General features: G+C 35.9%; 2 long non-coding RNA genes and 1 pseudogene across 6 annotated transcripts; 2 read left to right on the top strand and 1 right to left on the bottom strand.

Annotated features, from left to right (window-relative positions):
- Positions 1-742: 742 nt before the first annotated feature.
- Positions 743-3,340, top strand: LOC148689435 (uncharacterized; annotated as a pseudogene).
- A 387-nt stretch (positions 3,341-3,727) lies between these two features.
- On the top strand, positions 3,728-8,236 carry LOC137708216 (uncharacterized). 5 transcript variants are annotated; one of them, XR_011064765.2, is made up of 5 exons: positions 3,728-4,075; positions 4,309-4,398; positions 4,622-4,926; positions 5,043-5,435; positions 6,508-8,236. It is a non-coding gene; the product is annotated as an uncharacterized LOC137708216 (long non-coding RNA). The 5 variants fall into 5 exon arrangements; XR_015958679.1 differs by having other exon boundaries at positions 3,729-4,075; positions 5,391-5,435; XR_015958678.1 differs by having other exon boundaries at positions 4,490-5,435.
- On the bottom strand, positions 7,599-8,605 carry LOC148689436 (uncharacterized). Its single transcript, XR_015958680.1, has 2 exons — positions 8,477-8,605; positions 7,599-8,342 (listed from the first exon to the last, which is right to left on the bottom strand). It is a non-coding gene; the product is annotated as an uncharacterized LOC148689436 (long non-coding RNA).
- Between the last annotated feature and the right edge of the window lie 10,140 nt (positions 8,606-18,745).

Consider the following 18,745-nt stretch of genomic DNA (forward strand, 5'->3'; position numbering starts at 1 on the left):
AGATAAGGAAATTAAAACTGGACCAACACCTTGTCGAGTATCACATTTTTGAAGACTTGGTCATGGTTTCATGCAAATTCCCCACTTTGCTCCGCATATAAATTTGCAGCTAGCTAGCTCAACACATTGTGGTGGATGTTGTAGCTAGGAAAATGTATATGTTAAAGGTAGGATACATAATATATTTTTTTCAACAAATATGGTACATGTGTAACAGATGGCAATGACTAAAATTAAGAGAGAGAGAGAAAGAAAGAGAGAGAGAGAGATAAGTCATTTCTCAATAGCATTAACTAGTAATTTTCGATTTCATCATGTACCATAGCATTTATCGTCATCATCTCTTTGTTTGTTTAGTAGAAGAAAATGTGTTGTCTTTCCTTTAGCTTGATCCAGTTTCTTTTGAGTAAGGAGAAAATGTCCTTGTCCATTCTCATATAGACCTGCTATTTCTCATGAATTATGCTGCAAAATCTTGCTCTTTATGCTATATAGGTTTACTTGTTTTAAACTAATAATGACCTTTGGTTGGAAACTGATCTATTGTGGATAGTAGAATTCTGTCTTGAGACTGGCTAGGCCAAACTTTTTGAACCCAAACTGTGAAGTAATCTTTTGTAGTTGTATGTGGATCGTTTATTGGTTATTTCTTGGTTATATTACAATATCGTTTGTTCTTGTTTTAATATATATATATATATATATATATGTACGTATATACACAAATTAGTAGTTGGTATCGATGGCAAAGAAAGGGGCATCTTCGTCAAATCCTGTAGCTACATGGAATGCGCACAATATATCTATATTTTGCGATGTTTGCATCAAGGAGGTTGAGGTTGGAAATCGTCCGGGCACTCACTTTGACAAAGATGGATATGCAAATATTAGAGCTAACTTCAAGGCAGAGACAGAGTATGATTATGAAAAAAAGCAATTGAAAAACAAGTGGGATGCACTTAAAAATGAGTGGAAGTTGTGGAAAGTGCTAGTTGGTAAAGAAACTGGCCTAGGGTGGAATTCGAGCAAGGGTATCATTGATGCCTCTGAGTAGTGGTGGAATAATAAAATTTAGGTTTGTATATTTATCTTTTGATATGTATTATGATATCATACAATGTGTATTAACCATATTCTTTCTCACTTGTAGATAAACAAAGAATATGGAAAATTGCGAAAAAAGACATTAGTCCTGAGATGGAGGACAAGTTAGATAGGATGTTCTCGAGTACAGTTGCTTCCGGTGAACATGTCTGGGCACCTTCATCTGGAGTACTACCACCAGAGTCAAGAGAGGAATCTGGAGGACAAATTGATTCATATGATGAGGAAGAAACTGAGACTATGCAGGATCTAAGGCAAGCAAGTAGGAAGGGAAAAAAAAAGCAGTTAACCAAGGAGAATTGCGAAAAAAGAAGGTTGATAAGAAAGGGAAAAAAATTGGAGGTGCTACAAAACTTTGTGGTCAAATTGACCGTTTTGTTGAAGCCTATGAAACTAGGAGTTCTGCAAACTTATTGATGAGGTCGCTGCATATAGGTAGTAGTATTTCAGAAGTGTTAGCGGTTGTTGCATAATTGCTTGGTTGTGAGCCACCTAGCGAGTTATGGTTGTTTGCTACATGTTTATTTTGTTCTGCAGAGAAGCGAGATGTGTTTACCACGATGCAGGATCCTGAAGTCTAGCTGACTTGGTTGAAATATATGTTCAACAAAGAACAATAAGAAGCTATAATTATGAATTAGGACATTGTGTGGTTTGTACTTTGCATTAAGACTATGTTTTGAATGTTGCTTGTATTTTGTGTTTATTGAATGTTGGATTATGATTTCTTGTGAAACGTTGGATTGACTTGTTCTTGAATGTCGGATTATGACTTGTGGAATGTTGAATTATGTGTTAGGTTACATGTATATTCAATATGAACACCTCTGATGATGATGTTGAGGAGTTGGATAATGGTCTAATTATATGCGCTGTAGCGAGAGTTGTTGAAACATATTATTTAAAATATGTCCACAAAACTCCATGTATGAATTCTTCCCATACAGCTAATACTTGGTTGATGGAAGTACTACAATGAAATGATGTGCGATGATGAATGTTTAAGATGAACAAAGATGTCTTTTATAGAGTATCTAATGACTTGCAAACTAATTATGGATTGAAAAGTTCAAGGAAAATGAATGCAACTGAAATATTATGAATGTTCTTGCATATGTTGGGACATGGTGTGAAAAATAGATTAGCTCAAGAGAGATTTCAACATTCTAGTGAAACTGTTAGTAGATATTTTGGTGCTATGTTGGATATCGTATGTACGATGGCAATATATATTATCAAACCGATGGATTCAGAGTTTCATTGCATTCCCTAAGAAATAAGGAGAAATACAAGATACATACCTTATTTTAAGGTAAAGTTTGACTCGTCTTCTAACTTATTTGCAAATTATAAGTGTAGGTTGACGGTTTTCTTCTCTGTTATTATTTTTAGGATTGTGTTGGTGCCATAGATGGAGTGCATGATGAGGCTTCAATACCACCTCCGGATCAAGTTTCATACATTGGTAAGAAAGGAATACCAACTCAAAATGTTATGGATGCATGTAATTTTGAAATGCAATTCACATTTGCTTGTGTCAGATGGGAAAACACTGCACATGATACAAGGTTTTTCTATCCGTGCTACGGAATCCAAATTTAAACTTTTCTAAGCCTCCAAATGGTAATCTTCATATTTTTATTATAACATTTTACATACTTGCTTTGCATAATTATTACAATACAAAACAAAATTTTCATTTGTCAGGAAAAGATTACTTAGTAGATGCGGGGTACCCACAAATGAGAGGTTATTCTGGACCATATAAAGGTGAAAGATATCATCTCCCGACTTTCGTAAGGGTGCTGAACCAATGGTCATAAAGAGGTATTCAACCACAGACATTCTTCTCTTAGGAGCATCATTGAAAGAACTTTTGGGGTATGAAAGAAAAGATGGGCAATTTTAAGGGATATGCCTAATTACCCGTTCAATAAGCAAGTGAAGATTGTCATTGCTACAATGGTTCTTCATAACTACATACAGAGGTATTCTGAATGTGATCGCCATTTTGATGACCCCATGGACTTTTGTGAAGAAAACGATAGTACTGATGATGATGGTGATGATGAATATCAAAATTATCAAGTTGAAGGATCACATGAGATAGAGACATTAAGAAATAGAATAGCAACAAGTTTGATGAATGCATCTAATTAGACTAGTTTCAAGTACATTAACAATATTGTACTAATGAATCTCAGCTATTCAGTTTAAAATATTTCAATTGAAGTAGTTTGTCATACTAATTAATATTTAAGATAAAGTTTATAAATATTTTTCTTCTAAAAATAAAATATATTTAGTAATTCACTTTTATTTGTTAAGAAAATTAAATTAATAGCATATCTAGTATTATATCTTTTTTTATCATTTCACACAATCACAGCTGTTTTACATAAAAGTTTACCAAACACTATCATACTGCTTTTTTTTTTTCTTTTCCAAAAGTACTTTTACAAAAAAGTTTACCAAACACTTTACTGCTTTATTTCACAACCGCTTATTAATATACCACATCCGTTTATTCTCACATCAACATTTTTTCAAAGCACAACAATACCAAACCAGCCCTAAAAAAAAAAAAAAAAAAAAAAAAAGTATGCCTAGGAAGGCAAAAACACAACTAACTTGCGAAACACAGAGCCCAACTTAAAACACCACCATTCGGAAACAGCAGCAGTCGCCAACTATTCAGGGCAGAGCCAGACGCTGATACCCCAACCTTTCACAACACCACCGACTCTCTCGCTCTCTCTTTCTCTCTCTCCCCCTCTCTCTCTCTCTGTCAATCTTCTTATCTTCCTCGATCTGGGCGCCAAAACTCAGACCCAGAGTCGGAATTTAACGAACAGGGAAGCAAAAAGAAGAGGGATGGCGAAGAAGAAGCAGAAACATTCTCAGGTTGATGAACCCACAAAGAACCGATTACTTAATGCACTCCAGCGGTTCAACGTTTCAACTGATGAAGGTAAAGTTTTATTTCTTATTAACATTAAGTTCCTGGGTTAATCTGCGTGCTAATCAATTTTTGCGATCGATTGCGTTTTAAACCATGTTCGCTTCTGTTGCTTGCTGGGTTTTTGTGATTCAAAAATACCCAGTTTTTAATTTTTTTTTATTTTTTGAAATTAGGGTGCTTTTGATGTTTGTATGAATACTTTTTTTTATTTATTTTTGAGTAATATGGGAATCTGCTTGCAGTTTACACATTCGAGGCCGGTCTCTCGAGCTTTGAACGAGATTAAGTGCATGAACAATGCAGGAGATGGAGTATGAAATCCAAGATTGAGGGTGAGTGTGCTTGTAGCTATGCCCTCTGTGATTGTGCCAAAATGTGGTTTATTTCAATTTGAGAGAATCTTACATGCTCACATATTTTCAGGAACTGAAAGAAAAGAGAAAATTTTCAGCTTTTTTATCTCCGTTTACAAAGTTAGAAGGAAGGAACAGCAGTGTATCTCCGTTTGGCCCTTTTCTACTTGTTTTACTGATAATGAACCTGACCTCTGTATAGGAAAGGGGAACAGCAGTGTATCTCCGTTTACAAAGTTGGAAAGAAGGAACAGTGATGTACCAAGTGTCACTCGCTTGACATTTTCCGAAGGCACAAAAGAAGTATTAAGTGACTTGTTCGTACGTTACCCACCCTGTGCTCATGTGGAGGAGTTAGAAGTGTCTGGGAAAAGTAGTGATAAGAATGAGAGCGCCCAGATGGAAGAGGGACACAAAGTTTCGCAAGCCCTTGATGAACAAGGAAGAAATTGCAAAGAAGTGGCATCACTTGCTTCTAAAATAAAGAACAACGTTGACTTGTGAAAGGTTCTTCTGATCTCACCGATGTTGTACCCATATTATCATTCTACACAAATTTGAAGTCATATTTTTCAAAATAGTAGTCTCAGCATGACAAGGTTTTTGTGGCTTTATGCATGCAGATTTTTTAAGACAAGTCCAAGCTTCCAATTATATCCTACAAGGATGTCATTACATCGACAGTTGAATCTCACCAGGATAATTTGAAATTTACATACTTGGTGCTTTAAAAGTTATTAGCTATTTGTAACAAATAAAAGTTAACAGCTATGATCACATTAAGCACGACATTATTTTTACATTCCCTACTTTAAGTTAAATATGTGATAGTACCTTACCTGAAAATGATTGGGTCTGTTACTGTTTACTAGAATCTCTGTTTTGCCTACGTCATTTAACCTTCATTTGACTTGAATGTATTTCGTACATAACTTTTTGGGGCTTAATGTTTGTTCTATGTTTGAAAACAGGTAATTCTTGTATCTGGTGAGACTGGGTGCGGAAAGACAACACAGGTTACGATTTCTTTGCTTTGTGTTCTTATGGTATATTTATCACAATGTGTCCTGAACCTTTGTTTCAAAGGAATTTCATTTCATATCTTTTTCTTTCTATTTAGGCCACTCTCACAAATTTCTCTGCGTCTTAGCAATGATATGCAATGAAGTGTATAGTTGTTTTAGAGCTGCAGTTGTTCATTTACTTTTTAGTAGGATTTCTGTTGAAATCACTCGGGGAGTAGCAAGATTGGAAAAAAATTGATAGATAAGAAAAGCAACTTAGAGCTTGATAAGTAAGGATGTTTTACCTAAGAGTTGTTGGTCTAGCAGTCAGGTCCTTGGTTTTGCTCCCAAGTGGTCTGGGGTTCGACCCTCTCCCACGGTACCCACCTAGAAAATGCTAGTGTTTCTCGCTCCCCAAATGTTGTGGGCGAGGTAGAGGGCCAAGTGATTATTTGGGTTAAAGACTTGGATGCCCTAGTTTCAAAAAAGAAAAAAAAAGAAAAATTAAGGATGTTTTACTGTCTTAAGGCATTTGTGGAGTGCATGTACTGCCCTTGCAAGAAAACCCTATTTGGTTGGTAAGCTGGTCATATAATAGTGGGATTTATCTTCAGTCATGAATTTGGAGGCAGATTTATCTGGTTTAGAGCACTTTGAGGAACATGAACACCACTGTTAGCAGGATACTTATGAACTTGTAAATTTATATGTGATGAGATACTCGTACCACATAGTTGTGGGTTGAATGCTTAGACACTGATGCATGATATCTGACACACAAAAAAAGAAAAAAAGAAAAAAAAACAAAGACACTGATGCATGATAGGTTAAAATCCAAGCTCCTCAATTTCTATATATGGTACAGTAAGCTATATCGAATATATATATATATATATATATATATATATATTTAATGTTCCTGAATCTGGCACGTATTTAATTGTTTGACCTGATTCTGCACTAGACTTTGGTCCTATAACTCATTTTGGATGATTGAATTGAACTTTGAACTTTTTTTGAGAAGATTTTGAACTTTGAACTTTGGATCTTTGGATGACACAATCTAGGCATTGTGCCTCATCAGGTGTGCACGTTGATCAAACCCTTTTTTGGTGATGTGGGAATTGCCTTATTTATTAGTGACTGCTAAAGGGGATGGGGTTGATACTACTTGTATGACGTGGTTGGCTACTAATGTGGAGTTAATTTCTGAACTTTCAATATATGTTAAATGAATATGGAGTATCAAGCTAACATTAATTGGGTACTGAACCTATTGCTTTGGAAAGCTTGATGTTTCGATACAAGGGTTGTTGCGTGTTTGATATAGTCTTGATGAATGATACATGTTGGCTAATTGACACTGAGCCTTCTATTCAGTGGTTAAAATAAAATCTATAAAATAAGAAAGAAATCTCTTGGTGTTTGTCTGGATGAGCCATAGTGATGACAGAACAATGTAAACCAGTGGGGGTTGCTTGTTAGAACTATGGGGAGATTTGTAGTCTAAAGGTCTTAAATTGAGTAGGACAAAAGTTTGCTATATTTAGTTAGGATTACAATAGGATTAAAACGGCTCACTTTTAATGTTACAGCCTAGATACTTCTAAACTCGCACTTCTAATATTGAGGCTAAATTATAGGGAACTGTTATTAGCACTTCAAAAATCTCATTTGGCACTCCAAACTTTCTATAATTAGAAAGAAAAATACACTTGTGAGGAGTGTAAAATGAGATTTTTGGAGTGCTTATAACAGTTCCCAAATTATAATGTTACATGAAAATCTGATACATGCAAGTAGAGTTTGTTGGACAAAGGCAAGACGGCTAGGTAGGTTGTTTTGTGATCAAGGAAACACCTAGTAAATTGCATGGAGGAGAGTGCCTACACTTATGACGTATTTTGGTTGATGTTAACTGTTATAAAACCTGCTCCCATGGGAACATTGGTAGATTTACTTTGCAAACTTCCATCTAAGCCCAGTGCATGTCCCTTTCTGGGGTAAAAATTTATCAAGATTTTGAATGCTTATTTAGTGAAAATATTGATGTGGTTCTTATAGAGCAATTATTAAAAAAAAATTGTAATGATTCAAAAGATGGAGCCATCCTTGTTTTCCTTTCAGGGTGGGATGATATAAATAAGACCCGGGAGAGATTCTTATTGATCCCCATTTCAGAGATTCTTCAAAGTTTCTGATAATAGCTCTACATTCAATGGTTCCATCTTTTGAGCAGAAGGAGGTCTTCAAACGCGCCGCTCAGGGTTGCCGTTAAATTGTTCTTTCGACTAATATGGCTGAAACTGCCATCACCATAGATGATGTTGTTTATGTTATTGATACAGGTCGGATGAAAGAAAAAAAAAAATTATGATCCTTATAGTAACGTATCAACCAGCGAGAGGGCCAAGCAAGCCGTTGCCAGCCTGGAATCTGTTATCATCTCTATTCTAAACTTCGAGAAGCTTCATTGCCAGAATTTCAGGAGCATGAGATTAAGAGAATGCCGTCGAGGAGAAATGGAGCAGCAAACTTGCGTGACCGGCCAAGTCACAGCGTTGGACACATGTTGATTCGACTTCCAAGACCGCACGCCAGAAGCCTCCTCCGGTTAATTCAACTTCGAGGAAGAAGCGTAGGAATGGCGCCAGGTAAGTGATGATTACAAATGAATCTCAACTGTATGTTGTAGTTTGTTAGATGGGCGGACACTGGCTGCGTAGAAGAAGCCCTAGCAGTGGTGGGTATTGCTGGTGTAGTTTATATGATGTAGTATATGAAGTTGAATCTACAAGCCACTTTGACGTTCCCATTGCTCTCTTATTAGGCGCATCGTCATGTATTCTGTCAGCACATTCATCGTTTTAGATCTCCCCAAGTGTATTTCTCCGGGAAATTTATTTTTGACTACATTTCCTGCGAACGATACAAAAAATTGTATGAACGAACGCGCAAAAAGAACGCACCCAAACTCTAGCTTCGGATCCGTTATCCGAAGACGGGCGAAAGCAATGATTTTGGTTTGATTAACAATTCAGATAAGCTTATACCAGTAACAAGCTTGAAGTGAAAATCTTGGTTAAACGTTGGCAAAGTTCAATGCTGCTATAGGATGTTAGAACCAATCAAATATCAATTATATAATTATATAATAATTGCACAGTTTATTTCGAACGACAATTTCAGTATATATACAACATACCAAAATATGAACAATTAATAAAATTGCATATAAAATCACAACAATATTCAATTACTTGTTTATGGAAGATAGAGGCTTGCAGTAGCAATCTCTTAAGACAGAAATTCACCCCTACACTAGTGCAAAAGTTCACAGACGTCTATCTTGGAAGATACAACCATCTAATCCAAGTTCTTGCGCTCGAACTTGGATTCTTGGCGAATTTACCATGTGTTTCACTATGAAGGATCAAAAGAGAGCGATGAAATTGATATGAACGTTTATGATATCACAGCCATATATATAATGGCGTTTTTGAACAGTTATAGATGTTCATTCTTACCCTTTCAGAAAGGATGTAACTGCTTTTGTAAACAGTTTTATCCTTTCGGAAAAAACTGAATCCTAAAATCAAAAACTTAAAGATTGAACTTGGGGCTCTTTCTAAGCTCAAAAACCTCAAGGTCCATCTTTGGCATTTAATACTTACACCCAAACCTTCTAAGTTCAAGGTCCAATGTCCATAACTTTGGCCCAATCAAACAATAAGAGAGTGATTCACTTATAAAGGGGACTTTCAAAAGGTCTATGGGCGACGTGTGGGACTCTCAGTCCCTCACAAGTTCCAACAAAGGAGACCATATATTTCCCTTTTTATTGAAAGTGGTCAATTTTTTGTGGTTATCCTCCTCTTTCAACACGCGAGAAACAGCTTTATCCTTTCGTGGTCAAATTTTTATCGAATAAGTGAGTAATACTATCTTTAAATGAGATGTCAAATTTTAAATCTAAAATTTAAATTTAAAGACTTACATGGCATTTTGACATCTTTTAAATTTTTGCTCTCCAACCTATATGTCAAATTTTAAACATAAAATAATAATTTATGTACTTTCTTTGCCGTGGGAATGAAAAGAAACAAAAGGATAATGCTTTGCACTAAAAAAAAAATTAATAAAAAGAATTTAATAATTAATTAAAAAAAAAATCTGAAGGTGTTGTCAAATTTGGCAGCAAGGGAGAGAGATGTCAATTCATGTCATGTCACATTAGATTTGACTTCTCATTTTGAAAACATTAATAATGTCTTTTTTTACCGTTATTACTAATTTTGACAATTTAACATCTTCTTTGAAGATGGTCTCACAATGTCCAAACCTACTTCTTGGATTATCTATAGTGCACATGTACATAGATCAGGAACACGTGGAATGTTGCAACAAATTGGGAATAAAAAATGTTTTACCTACCCTATATATCCTTTAGGCAACGACAAGCTTGTCCCATGGTGAGAGATAAAGAGAGGGATTGGTGAAAACCATAGGAGCCAACTGGCAATCTCACTTATTCACCGTAAATAAACAAAACCGAAAACGCAGCGTTAACTTCATGACCAGGTATGCCAATCATAAGAGAGATTAGTGCGGAAATGCGCCGACCGCATTATTATTGTCGCCTAAACTGAATCTTTTAAATTTTAATCACGTTTAACTCTACCTAGTCATACAGGCCTATCTGAAAAGAAACCAATAAGATTAGGATAAGCTTAGTGACTAAGCTTTGCCCCCATTAGGGTCCATAGCAACATAAAAGCAACCCCAATCATGCGGTATTTGCATCCCCTTGGAGATGGCGAAGGTAGAAGGTAAAGGAGGTAGAATTCCAATGTTAATTGCAATGAAAGGCCACCCGGGCACAGGAAAATCCACCCTGGCCCACTCCTTATCCTCCACCCTCAAACTCCCTCTCATCGACAAAGACGACGTGCGCGACAAGCTCCAAGCTCTCCAGTCCCACCACGCCGCCGCTTCCTCCCTGCTCAACGACACGTCCTACAGCGTCGTCTGGCAAATCGCGTCCACGCAGCTCCGCCTGGGCCTCAGCGTCATCGTCGACTCGCCCCTCTCCCGTAGGGCCCACCTCGAGCACCTGACCCAGCTGGCGTCGTCGTGCGGGGCTCGCGTGCTGGTCGTGGAGTGTAAGCCTAAGGACGAGGCTGAGTGGCGCCGGAGGCTCGAGCGACGCGCTGCGGCTGAGGGTGGAGCCGAATGGCACAAGCCGTCCACGTGGGAGGATATGGTGAGGCTGTTGGATGGGTACGGCGGGTGCACGGAATATGATTTGGGCGATGTTCCCAAGCTGGTTGTGGATACGACGGCTGCTGTTGGATTTGAGGAGATTGTATCCAGTGTGCTCGAGTTCATTGAAATGCACAGTGGTCAGCCAATGTCATCTGAACACGAAGGACTAAAACTTATGAATTGGAATAACAATTAGGCTAACAATTACTATGACAATTATATGTAGCATTTATATATCGTCTGCCGTAAGATTATATTCCAAAAACAAATAATGTGTAAATCCCAAGTCCCTCTCTCTCTTTTTTATGTTGATTTTCTTTTCTTTTCTCTTTCTAAATTTATGCTACAACACGTTATTCATAAGTTGAGTCAAAGAGTTTGACTATCTTCAATCAGATGAGTATTATGATTCAATCATAAGGGTTCTTATCACAAATGGTCTAACTCATCATTTTGGTTCCTCAATTTGAAAATCAATAAATTTGGTCTCTGACATTTAGTGCCGCACATCGATGCGGTACTTCCGTCAATAACTCGTCAAATTTTTCGTTAAAAAACCGCACTTGACGACTCATGTGGCCTTTTGGTGGAGGGCTTTTACCTTTCCCCTTATACCATTTCCTCATCCGGTTAGAGAGATCTGAAAAGCTAAAGTTTGGCAAATTGGGAATTTTGGCGAGAGAGAATCAATTCTGCTTTAGATTAGGACTCTCAAATTCTGAAATTCGTGGGGAATCCTTGAAATTTGGTGGACTGCGAGTAAATTTTTGATGAAATGTGAGCATGTCGTAGAAATTTCACAAATTTGGAAAGCCTCCAAAATATAGTGAGTAATATTTATCTTATTTCCATGATTTATCTATACTTTTGATGGTCCCAATAGTCCTTCACACTTTTGATATGTGGTGGTGAGGTTTGTGTAGCTTGAGTTGGTGTGGGGTTAATGTTGGTGGTGAATATGTTTACTTTTGTCATTTTGTAATAATGATTGTATAGCTTTATTGATATGGAGTTATATGGTTTTGTATTTTTATTGTTTTAGTTTTCATTGTATGGCATAGACTTAGGGTTTTGACCATAAGATGTAGTAAAAGTAATAGACTTAGATTTAGAGAATCAAAAACTAATTGACGATTTTCTTTACTAATGCATTAATAAATCTTTTGCAGCTGATACTAATAACTTCACATATAAAATTTAACATGGAGGTCAAATTCTCAAGAAGGGAACTAAGGGATGACCCTCATAGAATTTCATTCAAGAAAACAAATCATCAGAACCTTAGCTAGCACCAAACAAGCTAATACAAGCTCATCTTATGTATTCAAACGTTAGCAGTAACCTTCTAATCATCCTTGAAATGTAGTGTGTAATAGCCATACTAATGCAATTTCCAGTTTTTTTTTTTTTTTTTTTAAAAAAAAACTCCACATGCAAACTAGTGACATTCTCACGGGACATACACTCAATCACACATATGTTTAGTTTAACGTGTTTCGCTCAAAGAATCAAATGTGAAAGATCTACCATAAGCTTGCATAAAGATCACAACTCCACAATCATAATTGCAAAACTTAAATCAAGAGGACTTTTATTGGATGTAATGAGGTTTAGGGAGAGGGTTATAGAAATGAAAGGATAGGTAAACACAAGTTCCAAGCTACATTGCAAGCAATTCTCTTGTTGAGATTTATAAGAACTCAAGCTCTTCAGCCACTCTACTAATACCTCCAACCACACCCCTAAACTGAAACTTAAAAATACTTTTTGTTTGCGTTGTATACAATTTTTCTTTTTCTTTCTTTTTTTTCTGACTTTTTTTTTTTTTTTGACTTTTTTTCTTTTTCATAACTAAATACAAACATGAAATACCCCCAGACTTATTCTTTTGCCAAACTCCTTCAAAGTACTTCACAAACATTTCTCATAAGACAATCTCACATTGCTCACTAGCTAGCTTGGAAAGGGTAAGGAAAAATGTGTAAGATATAAGGGTAGACATATCTGGTGATAAGAAATAAAAAGGCTCAACATATAGGGCTCAAATTGGCAATTTAATAATATCATTTTTCTTTAGAAAACATGCTTATTTGGGCCATGGTGATAAACCTAATGCCTCTATCCTTTTCAAGTTCATGCAATCAATGACAAACATTTCGAAAGATCGTTACGAAGTTCTAGAGATGTAAGTCATGTAAGTTCATCATGCATGAAAGAATATGAGTGTATGAAAAATGCACACTTTCAATAGGCTCAAAAACTCACATAGGTTGTATATGGTTACTATATTCACATATGAAGCTTTAAGTCATGCTTTAGTTTCACATCAACAAGGCTATGTACTTTTGGTTTTTCAAAAATGATTAAACATGTACAAAACTAACAAGAGAATCAGGAATTTCACACAACACATGCTTACTAAGTTCTTGGTCACCCTGGTTCAAATTCACTCCAATTGTATCATTGGGTCGGGAAACTAACAAAAATCTAATTCAAAACAATAAATAAAACAAGACAATTTTTTGGATTTTCAAATCTTCCGGATTTTTTATTATAAATGTTTTTGGTTTTTTTAGAGCTAACAAAACTAATTAAGAAAACAAAAAGAAACAACACAGACACAAATCAAACCAGTTCTTAGTCGAAGGGATGAAAATTTTCAATTTGATCATTTTTTCAATCCTTACCCTCAAACCTAAACTAGAAATTGTCCCCAATGTCAGAAAACACAATAATGCATAAAATAAAATAAAATAGTAAGAAACAAAATAAAGCATTTGGACTAAAAACTTCCCCAATTTGCAGTAAAAGCAAGTGATAACCCCCAAACTTCAATTTTGCAATCAACTTCAAGGGTGGACATAACCAAATGTTCCTCCACATCATGCTCCACAAAAGACTCGTAATATGGGTTGAGTCTATGCCCATTCACTTTTAACACGTTTCTGGTCTTCGCACTTTGAATTCCACTTTGATTTCTCGAAGCTTTTGAAGTGTTCGTTCAAGCTCAAGATCTTAGGAAGCTAGGTCAATGCTCTTGGACCTTTGAGTATGCATATACTACAAAGAGTACCTGAAATAAAAACAAAAACAAAAACACTAACTAAACAAGAAAATAAAACAATAGAAAAATAAGTAACTAGAAATAACAATCCCCGACAACGGCGCCAAAAATTTGATAAGATTAAATGCACACACCACAAAGTAGCACACAAATGTCCTATTGATTTTCCTTATTAACACTAAGATTTGTCAATTGTAGCATATGAAAATAAGGGTCTTTCCCGCAAAAGATTGTTTTATCTAATTACTTAAAATGTCACAAAAACTGGGTTGCTGTCCCTACTGGCCAGCCACCGAAAAATAATTATTAGACCAACTTACACTTATCTAAAGTCTACAAAAGTTTATATGCAAACACTAGACACACAGAGCTACACTCACACAAATTTTTGAGATTTTTGGAGTTGATTTTCTATTTAAATTAAATCGAACAAAAACAGGACAAAAACAGATTTTAAGTAGCTCGCAAATTAAGAAAAACGAGTTAGGGGAATTGCTATCCACCACCAAATAATCATGCAAACATGTTATGTTTCATTCAAATTCCTTCTATTTCCGAATGAAGATGCTCAAGTTGGCTCAATGTTAGAACTCAACATATTACTCTTTCTTATGTAGTATGTTAAGAGAATGACATTTTCAACTTAACTTAGTCTCTAACATGCAATCTAGAATGGCGTGTTCATAGATTTAACAAGTAAAAATCATTAAGAACGAAAAGAGTTTGAGTCATCACAAGGCATCGTAAGTACTAGTGTTGTCTTACTTATTCTAGAAATTGATTCACATGTTAATCGCAATTAACAAGTACTACTCTAGAACATATGTAGGTCCTCATTTGACAAGGGCAGACACACACATATTCATAGCATTAGAATCCTAAATATGCTTACTAAGTATGCATCCGTAGAAAACACATAAAGAATTCATCACTGACATAAGTAGTAAACCAATTTTCATCCATTCATAAAAGTAATTCAAACAAAATGTCATAACAAACTTACAATCATATTTAAGGCTTCAAAACAGCCCCTAATTACTAAAAATTTAGTTACACAATTCTCAAATTAAACCAAAAGAAAGACATGAGTTTGAGAAGATAGAATCAAAAGAAATCGACTAAAGCCTCCTCTTCCTTCCTTCCCCCCGCCCCACTGCTGCATTGCCTTTTTTCCCTTTTTAACTTGCTGCCCCATTTTCTTTTCCATAACTCACCCACTACCACTAATAGCCATGTAGTGATGACAATAAATGAGAGGAAATGGTAAAACAATTGTAACTCTTTGGGTAGACTTTATGCCAATTACTCCCTCTTAATCCTCATCTTTAATTCCATTCCCTTTTATATTTGAATAGGTGTCAGTTGACTTGTTCTTGGCTGCATCAGTTTTGGCTGCTAGATTTATTGGGTTTATTGCTTTCATTGCAGTTACAAACTGCTCAGCCTCTTATGAACCTTTCAGTGTTAAAACGGCCATAACTTCTTCTAGAAAAATGATATTAACAATCTGTGAAATTTTCCAGAAAATAGACATCCGTAGCTTTCCAACCATATAAGCCTCATTCTCTAATTCATTCTGAGCTGTTCGGTACTGGCTTCCAAAGTCAGCTAATCTGCACAGGCAGTTTTGACGAATTTGTTACTTAAACCCACTTGTGCTATTTTTCTTTTCTTTGCTTGAAAAATCCTACAAAACACAAAAACAAAGTAAATAGCTCAAAAATATAAGGAACTAACTTAGAAAAGACAAGTGAATTTGATGTAAAATATATATAAACATGAGCTTATCAAGGGACATTACAGTAGAGGTGATTATATTCTTAGATTGGGTTGTTGGTGACTTCCAGTCCTTGGTAGAGTGTCACGATTGGCAACGAAACCAGTATAAGGTGAAGTTGAGCCACTGAAAAATGTTGCATGTGGGTACATTTGAAGAAATAGTATGTGATGCACAAGTGACGGATTTAATCGATGACATGTCAAAGGATAAGGTAGTTAAATTATATGTGGTTGACAAGAATGTGAAGGCAATTAGTAAAAGTGACAAGGGTGCTGCTTCAAGTAATGGAGATAAAGGCAACAAATTACAAAGTGAAAGTGACAAGAGTCAAGTTCAACAAATGTGGAGAATGCAAATAAAATGGTACCTGAAAATGTGTTAATTGATGTAGGTGTGGTGCAAGAGTTTGAGATAGCATAATCCTTAAGTTGGGATGATGGATTTTATGAATTTTGGCAAGATGGGGATTCATAATAGAAAATCAAGGAGAAAAAGGAGATTCTACAATAGAAACTTAGGGAAAAAATCGGGATGATGAAGATGTTGAGGGAAATGAAAGTGAACAACCTGAAGATGTGGAGGAAGTAATCAAAATAAGTGATTATGACTAGCATTCAGAACAAGAAACTTAACATGTACATGAGAATGAGTTGGATGATGATTCGTTTGAAAAACAGGTGGACAATCTAATTGAAGACAAGCCAGAGAATATGGGGTTTGTTGGGGAAATTTTAGATGATGAAGCCATTTTTGGGAACTTTATAGCTTGGAAGCCCACACTTCTAAGGAATAGGATGGTGCAGAGGTGTCTAGCAAGAAGAAGAGGAAGAAACCTATGTCTAAGTTTAAATAATGGCATAGAGTTACAGATTTGAAGAATCCTGATATTTGTATGGGTATGTTGTTTTCTAATAAACAACAGTTCAAGGAGGCAATAGTATACTACACTACGAAGAATGGGCAGAATGTTTGGTTCAAGAAGAATGACAAGTGATGTGCTATACATGGCATCCGTTACCAGAAGTTGGAACATTATGCCTGAAGTATACCTTGTCCAGCATGCTCATCGATGTTTAATAGGCAAACTATTTAGCGTAGCTACTAAGATTATCAATAGGCAAGCTAATTAATCATCTACAATCCTTATAGATCTTCAATCTTTTCTACAGTGGATTCAAGAGAATATTTGCTAACTAATCCAATCAAAATACGGACCATTTAATTATCTTCTAGTTTTGGTTGACGTATCGACACATTGGTCATATGTTTGTCTACACCCAGCGCTGCTTTGCTAGACTCTTGGTGACAGTTATTTGGTTGCAGGCTCACCACCCTTACTATCGTAAAGTCTAGAAAACTAGATAATGCCAGAGAGTTTACTTCGACAAATTTGATGATTACTACATTTTCCTTAGGTTGAACATTTTGATTCTGTATGTTCACACCCAAACGGTCTCGTAGAAATCGTTCATTAAACACCTTCAAATGATCGTACGAACACTTAGAATTGAGCTCATCAAACTTCCAGTTTTCTACGTAGGGTTATGTAATATTACATGCAGTTATAAAGCCTATTGCCACCCAATCCTATTTTGACATCACAGTTGATAACTGGGTACAAACTTAAAGTTTTGTACTTATACGTTTTCGGGAGTACATTTATGCATCGCAATGTACTAATATAGGTCTTCACAAAAAGTGAGTCACTGTCGATTATGATTCTCCTAAACCCTTGCAAGCGATTTTTTTATAGCTTAGTCAGCTGGTGGTCACTTCAACAAGACAATCTTCCCACTATTAGGAGGAGATAAAAATGTGAACTTTCTTGAAGAACGAGGCGAGTTATCATGAACATCTCTACTGTGTCTCATCTCGATTTCTATTCTAGATCTTCAAAGTGTTACCAGATGCTTTCTCTGATCTAATGACAGTGACAAGATCACATATACTAGTTTCAAACATGCTTGCAAGGATGAACGTATTTAATAGATGTCTTTTTGTTCCCCCAGAAGGGATGACGTCTGTACGTCTTTTTGTTCCCTAGAGTGGAGGACATCACGACACTACTAAGTGTATGAGGAGATTCCTTGCACCTAGTGGTCAATCCTAGTATACCGACAGCAAGTTAATTAATCTGTCATCTAGTAAATGCGCGACAAGTCACTCGGTTCGAATGATTCATCTACTCATAAGTGGATGAACATGGCACAAACAAATCCCTTCCTCGATCACTGTCTCAGTCATTTCCATCTCATGAGAGTAATAATATACTAGTTTGGGTGAAATATAGAATTGAAATAAGATTATCATTGATAATGTTTCACTTATATGGTAACTATCGACATAAATGAAAATCGATGATATCGAACTACGTTTCGTTGATTAGTGACAACATGAAATTAATTGGTCAACTGGAAAGAAACAATCCATGTCGAATAAGATGAATGACAACATGAAATTAATTGGTCAACTGGAAAGAAACAATCCATGTCGAATAAGATGAATGAAATAGTGCAATATAACGTCACCTTATGGCACAAGGCTTATCTTATACACCCTTAATTGATTGTAGCAATATAAACGTGGTTGTAACATATCTTTGGGATCATGATACGAAATCTTCATGTATGATACTTGAAGAATTACATATACTGGTTCAAATAGTTATAGGCCACAAAACACCTTCTCGATTTAGATGAGGCTTTCACTTTACGGATACAGAACAATCTGGTCGAATATGGTATACCCTTCTAAGTGAATATATGATCAGTTAATGAGGATATGCCCCTGCGTGTACAAAATAAAAAATTGCTAAAATTGTAGTTTATGTCGATAAAATATTGTCTCGCACTTGAAGTCAGAATTTGAGATGAAAGATTTTGGAAAAACTCGACACTATCTCGTCTTGAAGTCCAACTACATCAAAAAGTGTTGCTTCTGAGTATACCCTTGACCGTCCATATGATACATGCAAATGAGACCTTGGAGATTCCATATCTAAGTGCAATTGATGTTTATTGTACCTAGCTCAAAGCACTAGATCAAATATCTCAAGCGCTGATAATCTTTTGATAAAAAAGGGTAGCACTGCGCCTACACGCCACCACCAAATTGGTGTTAAAAGACATTTTTCTAATATCCTGAAGATACTACATAATTGTGCTTATCCCTATGCATCCCAAGCGGATCCAACCCCTTGATCATCAGAATGAT

Source organism: Pyrus communis, chromosome 17 (assembly GCF_041283825.1).
Source record: "Pyrus communis isolate YQ-2024b chromosome 17, ASM4128382v1, whole genome shotgun sequence".
NCBI lineage: Eukaryota > Viridiplantae > Streptophyta > Magnoliopsida > Rosales > Rosaceae > Pyrus > Pyrus communis.